The 12,891-nt window shown below is 40.7% G+C and overlaps 1 protein-coding gene across 1 annotated transcript in view; it reads left to right on the top strand.

Moving 5' to 3' along the window:
* LOC124798025 (vacuolar fusion protein MON1 homolog A) overlaps window positions 1-12,891 on the top strand; it is a 104,298-nt gene that overhangs the window by 35,332 nt on the left and 56,075 nt on the right. The window lies entirely within an intron of this gene.

The following is a 12,891-nucleotide window of genomic DNA, read 5'->3' as shown; positions in this document are numbered from 1 at the left end:
TATTTCTTTTTAATACAAAGTTCTGTGACTTGTGCCTGTGGTCAGAAATCATTGGGTCAATTACAGTCATCTCATAGTCGCAAGTATTTAGATTTGTCATCACAGTGTCACAGCAAGTATCACCTCTGGTTGGTGCATAGTCCATAACTGGCTGCTAGGTTTGTGTATTGTCTCTGTTTAGTACTCTCTTTACCAGTGTGTGCACTGAATTCGCTACACAATACAATTTTTGATTTTAACAATATTATGAAAAGGATAGATTGCTAATCTCCATGAGGATGACACAGAGTTGCACATAAACACAACGAAAACACTATTGTGCATTGAGCTGTTGGCTAGAGTCTTCCTCACATCACACGCACATTCGCACAAGTAAGCACACATCATGCACACACAACTGATATCTCTGGCTGCTCTGGTCAGAATTGAATTTAATGGTGTCATGTTGAATACAAGCAGCAATCCGAGGTAGTGTGGGGGAATGCAGTTAGAAATCAGGGTACAGGAGCGGGGGGGGGGGGGGGGGGGGGAGAAGAGATGGAAGGGAAGGGAGCCAGTAAAAGAGGGGCAGAAAAGGGGAGTAAGAATGATGGATGCGTTGGCAGAGTGTGGCACACAATAAGTATGAGAGACCATCAGTTGGGAAGAGTTGTAGGACAAGGGGGTAGCAACTGTTTGGTGGAGGGTGTGTGAATGGTAGGCAATGTAACCTCTACAGACCAGTTTTTGGACTGATGACCATAGATGTTAAGTCCCATAGTGCTCAGAGCCATTTGAACAGTTTTTGCCCCCTCTGTCCTACACTTCTTCACAATTGACATCCCCCTCATATTCAATAGCTTACCTACTGTTCCCACACCCTCTGCCCAATCGTTGCCAATCCCCATCTCCTCCCGCCAACAGCTCCTCCTAGTTCATGGCCCCTCATCCTCATCGTGTGCCTCTCTCTGACTATGCACCCACTGGTGTCTTTCCCTTCTCTGCCTCTCTCCTTTTCCACTGCCCCCCTTCCAATCCTATCCCCATAGCCATCTGATGCTGCAGCTGACAGCCTTATACGGATATCATCTAGCCCCTGCTTGCACCACCAGGCAGTGCTGACTACTTCCCCCCCCCTTCAACTCCCCCCCCCCCCCCAACCCATACTGTGCTATCCAACACTCTTCCCCACCCCACTCCATATTGCTGCTTGCATTCAGATTACACCATTGCATTCTGGCCAGAGTAGTCAAAGGTGGTGGTTGTGTGTGCAAAAGGTGTACTTGATTGTGTGAATATGTTTGTGTTTTCTTTCCTTTTCTTTTCTTTTCTGAAGAAGGCTCTGGCCAAAAGCTAAATGTGTAAAAGTCTTTTTGTTGTGTTTGTATGCAACTTAAATGTGTCATCTTCATGGTGAGCAGCACAATATTGTTGATATTCGTACCTGGACATTCCATTCTTCAAATTTTTATTTCAAGCACATTAAGCAACACAGGCAAGATTCCTTTTGGATGAGGAAGATTTTAGAGTTGCTGTTAGGAGAATGACACACTGAGACAATAATTACAATATCACAGGATTAATCAATATGAAGATTAATTAATAACATCATCTTGTTATATTCCTGTTATCCTCCGCCAAGCTTCTTTATCCAGCGCATCTTCCTTGTCGATGCTGCGATGTTCCATTACTTCATTTATGTGGTCTTCCGCACTTGCGTCTGCTGGGTGGTTTCTATTCATAAACCTTCCACCAATGATCTGGCATTGTTGTTACGTGTCTGTACCATTTTAATGATTTTCTTTCAATTCTATCTATCACTGTATCATTTGCCTTCATTCTAGCTCTTACTTCATCATTAGTTTTCCTTACGATTCTTGATATTCTGGCACTTCAACGCAAACAGTCCATTTCCACAGCTATTAGTCTTATTTTGAGATCCTTATTTAAGATCTGTAGTTCTGATCCATAGCATAGCACAGATTCAGCCATTATCTTAACTACTCTTTTCTTATTGCTGTTGGAAATATTCTTATCCCATCAAAAAGAATTCATACACCCTAATACTTTTCTGCTTTGCTGTATTCTATCTTTTACTGCTGTATGTACCAATCCATTTTTATCAATATGTGCCCCGAGATATTTAAATTTCTCTACCTGTCTCATAACTGCTTTGTCAAATTTAGCATCACTATTCACCACCATTTTTTTAGACTCATTTGTAGTCCCCATCTGTTGTATTCCTGATATAACCATCGTATCATGAACTCAGGGTCATTATCACCTTGTGCTATAATAGCTTGATTGTCAGCAAATCTTAATGAAAATATCTGTACACTGTTGACAGTGATTCTCATTCCTTTGCAGCTGTTCTTCCAATTTCAGAGAGCCACTTCTACATATAAATTGAACAAGATGGGTGACATACTACAACCTTGTCGCAAACGTTTTGTGACATTAATAGGTTCTGATAACTTTGAACCTCATTTAATCTGTACCACATTATCTCTGTAAATTTCAATAATAATTTGTAAAAGGTGACCATTCGTACCTATATCTTTCATAGCTTCCTACAGCTTAGATCTAGGGACTGTGTCATAAGCTTTTGCTAAATCTACAAAGGCAATGTGTAGCTCCTTCCCTAGTGCTATAAATTTCTCCATTAGTTGTTGTAAAATAAATAGATTATCTGTACATGATCTGTTCTGCCTAAACCTGCTCTGGTCTTCCCCCAATATGGTGGCCAACATTTTGTTTAATTTTTTCAAACATTATCTTGCCAAATAAGTGGCTCATTGTACAGTTGGCACTAATGCCTCTGTAGCAGTTTGTGTCTTTTCTATTCCCTTTCTTGAAAATAGAAACCATATATGACTTTTTCCCTTCTGAGGGAATTTCAGTCCTTTTATATCAGTTGTTCATCAGGGGCAGGTTATTCGTTTGTTCAGATATCTTCCTCCAGCCTTCAGTAATTCAACAGGAATGTTTCCTGGACCAGGTGATTGGCCATTCATCATTTTAATTAATGCACAATTCACTTCCTCTATTGTAATGTTTATATTTCGATCAGTTACTTCCATCTTATCTTCATTCCGTTGCGTGTAATATGGCCTATCTTCAATTAAAAGGTCTGCATAATGCTTTTTCTATCCGTTTAAGGAAATTAGGTTGTCTACTGCTTTGTTTACTTGTGTTTCCTTCATACTGGTAATTGTACTCCGCACTTCTGTTGTTTCTGATCCACCTATTAGACTCTCAATTTCAATATATTTATGTTCCCATGTCTTGTTCTTTTCTAATTTAATTCTGTTTCTTAATTCATATTTTGTTGTCTGGGAGTTTTGCTTGTCCTGTAGTGATTTAGTTGATAACCATTTTTTGTAGAGATTTTTCTTTTCCCTAATGAACATCTTCAGGTCATCAGACATCCATGGAGGGTCCTGTTTACCCAGACTCTTACTCTCAGTCCCTAGTACCTATAGAGAAATTTCTGTAAGTGCTTTTTTAATATTTTCGTATTCTACTTCAAAATTGTCATATTTTGAAATCGCTTTTAGTTCATTTTTGAATCTACTTTGAAATAAATCCTTGATGCTGAACTGCTTCAAGAGAAAGAGCTTATACCTTGCCTGCCCTAATTTCTCATGATTGCTGTGGTCAGTCACAATTACATTAAGGTCTAATAACTCCACAGCAACCAACTCTAAATCTAGGTCCACACACAAGATTTTTAAGTCAGTTTCTTTAACATTGAACTTTCTGTTGGTGTATATAAATACACCACCAAAGGAAGTAGCTGTTCTGTACTGTGCACTTAACAAATGTAGGTGTGCAATACAATTGTAGTACTCAGCTCCTTGTGCTGATAACAAGTATTCACAGAGAGACAGTACATCTGTCTTTGCTTCTTCTTCTTCTTCTTCTTCTTCTTCTTCTTCTTCTTCTATAAAGAGAGGTAGCACATAAAGTATATTGTGCACTGGCACTGCTTATAATTATGCAACTGACATTCTGAGCTGTCTACATCTGTTGTTGTTGTTGTTGTTGTTGTTGTTGTTGGTGTGGTCTTCAGTCCTGAGACTGGTTTGATGCAGCTCTCCATGCTACTCTATCCTGTGCAAGCTTCTTCATCTCCCAGTACCTACAGCAACCTACATCTTTCTGAATCTGCTTGGTGTATTCATCTCTTGGTCTCCCTCTACGATTTTTACCCTCCACGCTGCCCTCCAATACTAAATTGGTGATCCCTTGATGCCTCAGAACATGTCCTACCAACCGATCCCTTCTTCTAATCAAGTTGTGCCACAAACTTCTCTTCTCCCCAATCCTATTCAACACCTCCTCATTAGTTATGTGATCCACCCATCTAATCTTCAGCATTCTTCTGTAGCACCACATTTCGAAAGCTTCTATTCTCTTCTTGTCCAAACTATTTATCGTCCATGTTTCACTTCCATACATGGCCACACTCCATACAAATACTTTCATAAACGACTTCCTGACACTTAAATCTATACCCGATGTTAACAAATTTCTCTTCTTCAGAGATGCTTTCCTTCCCATTGCCAGTTTATATTTTATATCCTCTCTACTTCGACCACCATCAGTTATTTTGCTCCCCAAATAGCAAAACTCCTTTACTACTTTAAGTGTCTCATTTCCTAATCTAATACCCTCAACATCACCTGACTTAATTCGACTACATTCCATTTTCCTCGTTTTGCTTTTGTTGATTTTCATCTTATACCCTCCCTTCAAGACACTATCCATTCCGTTCAACTGCTCTTCCAAGTCCTTTGCTGTCTCTGACAGAATTCCAATGTCATCGGCGAACCTCAAAGTTTTTATTTCTTCTCCATGGATTTTAATACCTACTCCGAATTTTTCTTTTGTTTCCTTCACTGCTTGCTCAATATACAGATTGAATAACATCGGGGAGAGGCTACAACCCTGTCTCACTCCCTTCCCAACCACTGCTTCCCTTTCATGCCCCTCAACTCTTATAACTGCCATTTGGTTTCTATGGAAATTGTAAATAGCCTTTCGCTCCCTATATTTTACCCCTGCCACCTTCAAAATGTGAAAGAGAGTATTCCAGTCAACATTGTCAAAAGCTTTCTCTAAGTCTACAAATGCTAGAAACGTAGGTTTGCCTTTCCTTAATCTAGCTTCTAGGATAAGCCGTAGGGTCAGTATTGCCTCACGTGTTCCAACATTTCTACGGAATCCAAACTGATCTTCCGCAAGGTCGGCTTCTACTAGTTTTTCCATTCGTCTGTAAAGAATTCGCGTTAGTATTTTGCAGCCGTGACTTATTAAACTGATAGTTCGGTAATTTTCACATCTGTCAACACCTGCTTTCTTTGGGATTGGAATTATTATATTCTTCTTGAAGTCTGAGGGTATTCTCACCAGATGGTAGAGTTTTGTCAGGACTGGCTCTCCCAAGGCCATCAGTAGTTCTAATGGAATGTTGTCTACTCCTGAGGCCTTGTTTTGACTCAGGTCTTTTAGTGCTCTGTCAAACTCTTCACACAGTATCATATCTCCCATTTCATCTACATCCTCTTCCATTTCCATAATATTGTCCTCAAGTACATCGCCCTTGTATAGACCCTCTATATACTCCTTCCACCTTTCTGCTTTCTCTTCTTTGCTTAGAACTGGGTTTCCATCTGAGCTCTTCATATTCATACAAGGGGTTCTCTTTTCTCCAAAGGTCTCTTTAATTTTCCTGTAGGCTGTATCAATCTTACCCCTAGTGAGATAAGCCTCTACATCCTTACATTTGTCCTCTAGCCATCCCTGCTTAGCCATTTTGCACTTCCTGTCGATCTCATTTTTGAGACGTTTATATTCCTTTTCGCCTGCTTTATTTATTGCATTTTTATATTTTCTCCTTTCATCAGTTAAATTCAATATTTCTTCTGTTACCCAAGGATTTCTACCAGCCCTCGTCTTTTTACCTACTTGTTCCTCTGCTGCCTTCACTACTTCATCCCTCAGAGCTACCCATTCTTCTTCAACTGTATTTCTTTCCCCCATTCCTGTCAATTGTTCCCTTATGCTCTCCCTGAAACTCTGTACAACCTCTGCTACTTTCAGTTTATCCAGGTCCCATCTCCTTAAATTTCCACCTTTTTGCAGTTTCTTCAGTTTTAATCTACAGTTCATAACCAATAGATTGTGGTCAGAGTCCACATCTGCCCCTGGAAATGTCTTACAATTTAAAACCTGGTTCCTAAATCTCTGTCTTACCATTATATAATCTATCTGATACCTTTTAGTATCTCCCGGGTTCTTCCATGTATACAACCTTCTTTTATGATTCTTGAACCAAGTGTTAGCTATGATTAAGTTGTGCTCTGTGCAAAACTCTACCAGGTGGCTTCCTCTTTCATTTCTTACCCCCAATCCATATTCACCTACTACGTTTCCTTCTCTCCCTTTTCCTACTACCGAATTCCAGTCACCCATGACTATTAAATTTTCATCTCCCTTCACTATCTGAATAATTTCTTTTATTTCATCATACATTTCTTCATTTTCTTCGTCATCTGCAGAGCTAGTTGGTATATAAACTTGTACTACTGTAGTAGGCGTGGGCTTTGTATCTATCTTGGCCACAATAATGCGTTCACTATGCTGTTTGTAGTAGCTTACCCGCACTCCTATTTTTTTATTCATTATTAAACCTACTCTTTCATTACCCCTATTTGATTTTGTATTTATAACCCTGTATTCGCCTGGCCACCGATCTTCACTAATTCCCACTATATCTAACTTTAACCTATCCATTTCCCTTTTTAAATTTTCTAATCTACCTTCCCGATTAAGGGATCTGACATTCCACACTCCGATCCGTAGAACGCCAGTTTTCTTTCTCCTGATAACGACGTCCTCTTGAATAGTCTCCGCCCAGAGATCCGAATGGGGGACTATTTTACCTCCGGAATATTTTACCCAAGAGGACGCCATCATCATTAACCATACAGTGAAGCTGCATGTCCTCGGGAAAAATTACAGCTGTAGTTTCCCCTTGCTTTCAACCCTTCACAGTACCAGCACAGCAAGGCCGTTCTGGTTAGTGTTACAAGGCCAGATCAGTCAATCATCCAGACTGTTGCCCCTGCAACTACTGAAAAGGCTGCTGCCCCTCTTCAGGAACCACGCGTTTGTCTGGCCTCTCAACAGATACCCCTCCGTTGTGGTTGCACCTGCGGTACGACTATCTGTATCGCTGAGGCACACAAGGTCCATGGTTCTACATCTGTACACTGTGAAACACCCAGAAGTGCATGGCAGAGGGTGTCTTCCACTGAACAGTTATTAGGGCTTTTTCCCATTCCAGTTCCATATGGAGTGCAGGTAAATAGTTGTTTAAATACCCCTGTGTGTGTGCTGCTCCTGTCCTGAACTAAAAGTTTCAAGTCAAGATATGACACTACTGCTTGTCTGTCTAGTTTGCTGAAAATACAAATCTTTCTACTTGTTTTAGTTGCTCTTTGTATTTTGGTGTTCATTATTGTTATAATTGCTTCATGCTCACTGATACTAGTTTCAATGTGGATTTCCTCCAAGAGGCCGGGTCTGTTTATTGGTATTAGATTTAATGTATTTCCATGAAGAGAGTGGGGTTCTGAACTATATCTTCTAGGTAGTTTTCAGAGAACCAATTTAGTAACATTTCACAGGATGTTTTGTCATGCCCACCACTAACAAATTTGTAATCATCCCAATTGATTGTTGTATTTGGATAGATAAAAAAAACTACTCACCAATTCGGGGGCAGGAGAACACACACATAAAAAAAGGTTTTGCTTGTGCAAGCTATGGGAGCCAGTGGCTCCTTCTTTCAGCCAAAGGGTTGAAGTTGAAGCTGGAAGGAAGAGGGGTGAAGAGACAGGCACTGGGAGAGGTTTAGGAAAAGGGGTAGAGTCTGAAAAAGTCACCCAGAATCCCAGGTCATGGGAGACTTACCGGACAGGATGAGAAGGGAAGCAAGCTCTTTCCTTTTATCCTGTCTGGTGTCTCCCCTGACCTGGAGTTCTGGATGACTTCTCCAAACTGTACTCCTTTTGCTGAATGTCTCCAGTTCCTTTCCCTTCACCTTCTTCCTTTCCCTTCAGCCCTTGTGTGAGAAAAAGTTGTCACTGGCTCCAAAAGCCTGCATAAATAAAACCTTTTTTTTTGTGCGTGTGTTCTCCTGCCACTGCTTGCTGTGTAGAATTTTTATCTATCCAATTACATTATACTGTCAAAAATTGACTATTTTCATTGTTATATTAGCACAATTGAATGTTGTATGATTAGAGGATTAGGAAACTTCTGTAAAAGCAAACTGAGGTTTTCTGTAAAGTTTTCATTTTCAGACATGTCTTCAGCCTGGAATCTTGTTGACTGGGGTAAAATTGTCTTCAGTGGTGAGACCCACCTAGAACTAGACTGCAGTGACCAGCAAAGACATGTCTGGAGACACCCCTGACAGTGGTGGGATACCAACCTGGCTGTCACTCGCCATACGGCCCAACCACCAGAGTAATGGTCTGGGGTGCCACATCATTTCATAGCACTACCCCTTTGGTTGTCATCTGTGGCACCCTTACACCACAGTGGTTCATCAACAATATTCTACATCCCATTTTGTTGCCCTTCATGGCAAGCCATCCTGGGCTTACATTTCAGCAAGATAATGTCTGCCTGCACAAGGTGAGAGTTTCTGCTGCTTGTCTTCTTGCTTGGCAAACCCTACCTTGGCCAGCAAGGTTCCTGTCTCTTCCCAGTTCAGAATGTTTCGAGCATTATGGGCAGGGCCTTCCAACCATCCCAGAATTTTGAGTATGTAACATGCCAGTTGGACAGAACTTGGAACATCGAACAGTCTGTCAATCAGTGCCAAGCCAAATAACTGCCTGAATAAGGGGCAGAGGCAGACCAAAGGGTTATTGACTTGCTAAATTTGTGAAGCTCTTTCTGTTGAATAAATCATATAATTTTTCTGAAATTTGTCTGTACTTGTACATCACAGCAACAGGTTTCCATCCCATTCAGGAAATTTGTTCGTGGTGTGTGTCTTTCATTGTGTATTACCTATAATATGTACTGTTTTGTTTTAGTGTGCTTTGTTTTACTGCTGTAATATGCTCTGCTATATTATCCATGAACCCCATGAACCATGGACCTTGCCGTCGGTGGGGAGGCTTGCGTGCCTCAGCGATACAGATGGCCGTACCGTAGGTGCAACCGCAACGGAGGGGTATCTGTTGAGAGGCCAGACTAACATGTGGTTCCTGAAGAGGGGCAGCAGCCTTTTCAGTAGTTGCAGGGGCAACAGTCTGGATGATTGAATGATCTGGCCTTGTAACATTAACCAAAACGGCCTTGCTGTGCTGGTACTGCGAACGGCTGAAAGCAAGGGAAACTACAGCCGTAATTTTTCCCCGAGGACATGCAGCTTTACTGTATGATTAAATGATGATGGTGTCCTCTTGGGTAAAATATTCCAGAGGTAAAATAGTCCCCCATTCGGATCTCCAGGCGGGGACTACTCAAGGGGACGTCATTATCAGGAGAAAGAAAACTGGCGTTCTACGGATCGGAGCGTGGAATGTCAGATCCCTTAATCGGGCAGGTAGGTTAGAAAATTTAAAAAGGGAAATGGATAGGTTAAAGTTAGATGTAGTGGGAATTAGTGAAGTTCGGTGGCAGGAGGAACAAGACTTTTGGTCAGGTGAATACAGGGTTATAAATACAAAATCAAATAGGGGTAATGCAGGAGTAGGTTTCATAATGAATAAAAAAATAGGAGTGCGGGTTACCTACTACAAGCAGCGTAGTGAACGCATTATTGTGGCCAAGATAGACACAAAGCCCATGCATACTACAGTAGTACAAGTTTATATGCCAACTAGCTCTGCAGATGATGAAGAAATTGAAGAAATGTATGACGAGATAAAAGAAATTATTCAGGTAGTGAAGGGAGACGAAAATTTAATAGTCATGGGTGACTGGAATTCGTCAGTAGGAAAAGGGAGAGAAGGAAACATAGTAGGTGAATATGGATTGGGGGGGGAAGAAATGGAAGAGGAAGCCGCCTTGTAGAATTTTGCACAGAGCATAACTTAATCATAGCTAACACTTGGTTCAAGAATCATAAAAGAAGGTTGTATACCTGGAAGAATCCTGGAGATACTAAAAGGTATCAGATAGATTATATAATGGTAAGACAGAGATTTAGGAACCAGGTTTTAAATTGTAAGACATTTCCAGGGGCAGATGTGGATTCTGACCACAATCTATTGGTTATGAACTGCAGATTGAAACTGAAGAAACTGCAAAAAGGTGGGAATTTAAGGAGATGGGACCTGGATAAGCTGAAAGAACCAGAGGTTGTAGAGAGTTTCAGGGAGAGCATAAGGGAACAATTGACAGGAATGGGGGAAAGAAATACAGTAGAAGAAGAATGGGTAGCTCTGAGGGATGAAGTAGTGAAGGCAGCAGACGATCACGTAGGTAAAAAGGCGAGGGCTAATAGAAATCCTTGGGTAACAGAAGAAATATTGAATTTAATTGATGAAAGGAGAAAATATAAAAATCCAGTGAATGAAGCAGGCAAAAAGGAATACAAACTTCTCAAAAATGAGATCGACAGGAAGTGCAAAATGGCTAAGCAGGGATGGCTAGAGGAAAAATGTAAGGATATAGAGGCTTGTCTCACTAGGGGTAAGATAGATACTGCCTACAGGAAAATTAAAGAGTCCTTTGGAGAGAAAAGAACCACTTGTATGAATATCAAGAGCTCAGATGGCAACCCAGTTCTAAGCAAAGAAGGGAAGGCAGAAAGGTGGAAGGAGTATATAGAGGGTTTATACAAGGGCGATGTACTTGAGGACAATATTATGGAAATGGAAGAGGATGTAGACGAAGACGAAATGGGAGATAAGAAACTGCGTGAAGAGTTTGACAGAGCACTGAAGGACCTGAGTCGAAACAAGGCCCCTGGAGTAGACAACATTCCATTAGAACTACTGATAGCCTTGGGAGAGCCAGTCCTGACAAAACTCTACCATATGGTGAGCAAGATGTATGAGACAGGTGAAATACCCTCAGACTTCAAGAAGAATATAATAATTCCAATCCCAAAGAAAGCAGGTGTTGACAGATGTGAAAATTACCGAACTATCAGTTTAATAAGTCACAGCTGTAAAATACTAACGCGAATTCTTTACAGACGAATGGAAAAACTGGTAGAAGCAGACCTCGGGGAAGATCAGTTTGGATTCCGTAGAAATGTTGGAACACGTGAGGCAATACTAACCTTACGACTTATCTTAGAAGAAAGATTAAGAAAAGGCAAACCTACGTTTCTAGCATTTGTAGACTTAGAGAAAGCTTTTGACAATGTTAATTGGAATACTCTCTTTCAAATTCTGAAGGTGGCAGGGGTAAAATACAGGGAGCGAAAGGCTATTTACAATTTGTACAGAAACCAGATGGCAGTTATAAGAGTCGAGGGGCATGAAAGGGAAGCAGTGGTTGGGAAGGGAGTAAGACAGGGTTGTAGCCTGTCCCCGATGTTATTCAATCTGTATATTGAGCAAGCAGTAAAGGAAACAAAAGAAAAATTCGGAGTGGGTACTAAAATTCATGGAGAAGAAGTAAAAACTTTGAGGTTCGCCGATGACATTGTAATTCTGTAAGAGACAGCAAAGGACTTGGAAGAGCAGTTGAACGGAATGGACAGTGTCTTGAAAGGAGGCTATAAGATGAACATCAACAAAAGCAAAACGAGGATAATGGAATGTAGTCAAATTAAATCGGGTGATGCTGAGGGAATTAGATTAGGAAATGAGACACTTAAAGTAGTAAAGGAGTTTTGCTATTTAGGGAGTAAAATAACTGAAGATGGTCGAAGTAGAGAGGATATAAAATGTAGACTGGCAATGGCAAGGAAATCGTTTCTGAAGAAGAGAAATTTGTTAACATCGGGTATAGATTTAAGTGTCAGGTAGTCGTTTCTGAAAGTATTTGTATGGAGTGTAGCCATGTATGGAAGTGAAACATGGACGATAACTAGTTTGGACAAGAAGAGAATAGAAGCTTTCGAAATGTGGTGCTACAGAAGAATGCTGAAGATAAGGTGGGTAGATCACGTAACTAATGAGGAGGTATTGAATAGGATTGGGGAGAAGAGAAGTTTGTGGCACAACTTGACTAGAAGAAGGGATCGGTTGGTAGGACATGTTTTGAGGCATCAAGGGATCACAAATTTAGCATTGGAGGGCAGTGTGGAGGGTAAAAATCGTAGAGGTAGACCACGAGATGAATACACTAAGCAGATTCAGAAGGATGTAGGCTGCAGTAGGTACTGGGAGATGAAGAAGATTGCACAGGATAGAGTAGCATGGAGAGCTGCATCAAAACAGTCTCAGGACTGAAGACCGCAACAACACAACAACATTATCCATCTGGTCCTGTTCTGTATTGTCAGGTTCTGTGTTTGGGTGGTTGTGAGTGGTCTGTTAGAATCCATTTCATGTTCATTGTGCTATTGATTCATATTTTTATTTCTGATGTTAGAGGGGGGATTGTTCTGTTTAACCTGTGAAGCACACATGTCAAGGGACCATAGGTGTGGTTTGTCAGGTAGTTGGATGTGTTGTAGATGATTGTGCATATGGTTGAGTTTTTTGTGGATGGAAACAGACAGGCAAGCCAGCAGAAGAGGTAAAGTGTGCAGTTAGACCAAACTGTTATTTGTCAAGATCTGTAGTGTTATTGACTTTAATATCCTTGCTCACACATTAAATGATATGCTGTGTTTAAAATTTAACTATGTTTAAATGGAAAATAAAGTAACATGGAATCAAATAACTGATGACAGTGTTCTTTAACAACACAACAACAAATAAG

The sequence above is a fragment of the Schistocerca piceifrons genome, chromosome 5 (genome assembly GCF_021461385.2).
Source record: "Schistocerca piceifrons isolate TAMUIC-IGC-003096 chromosome 5, iqSchPice1.1, whole genome shotgun sequence".
NCBI lineage: Eukaryota > Metazoa > Arthropoda > Insecta > Orthoptera > Acrididae > Schistocerca > Schistocerca piceifrons.
Note: the sequence above shows the minus strand (reverse complement) of the source record. Positions and strands in the feature narration are given on the sequence as shown.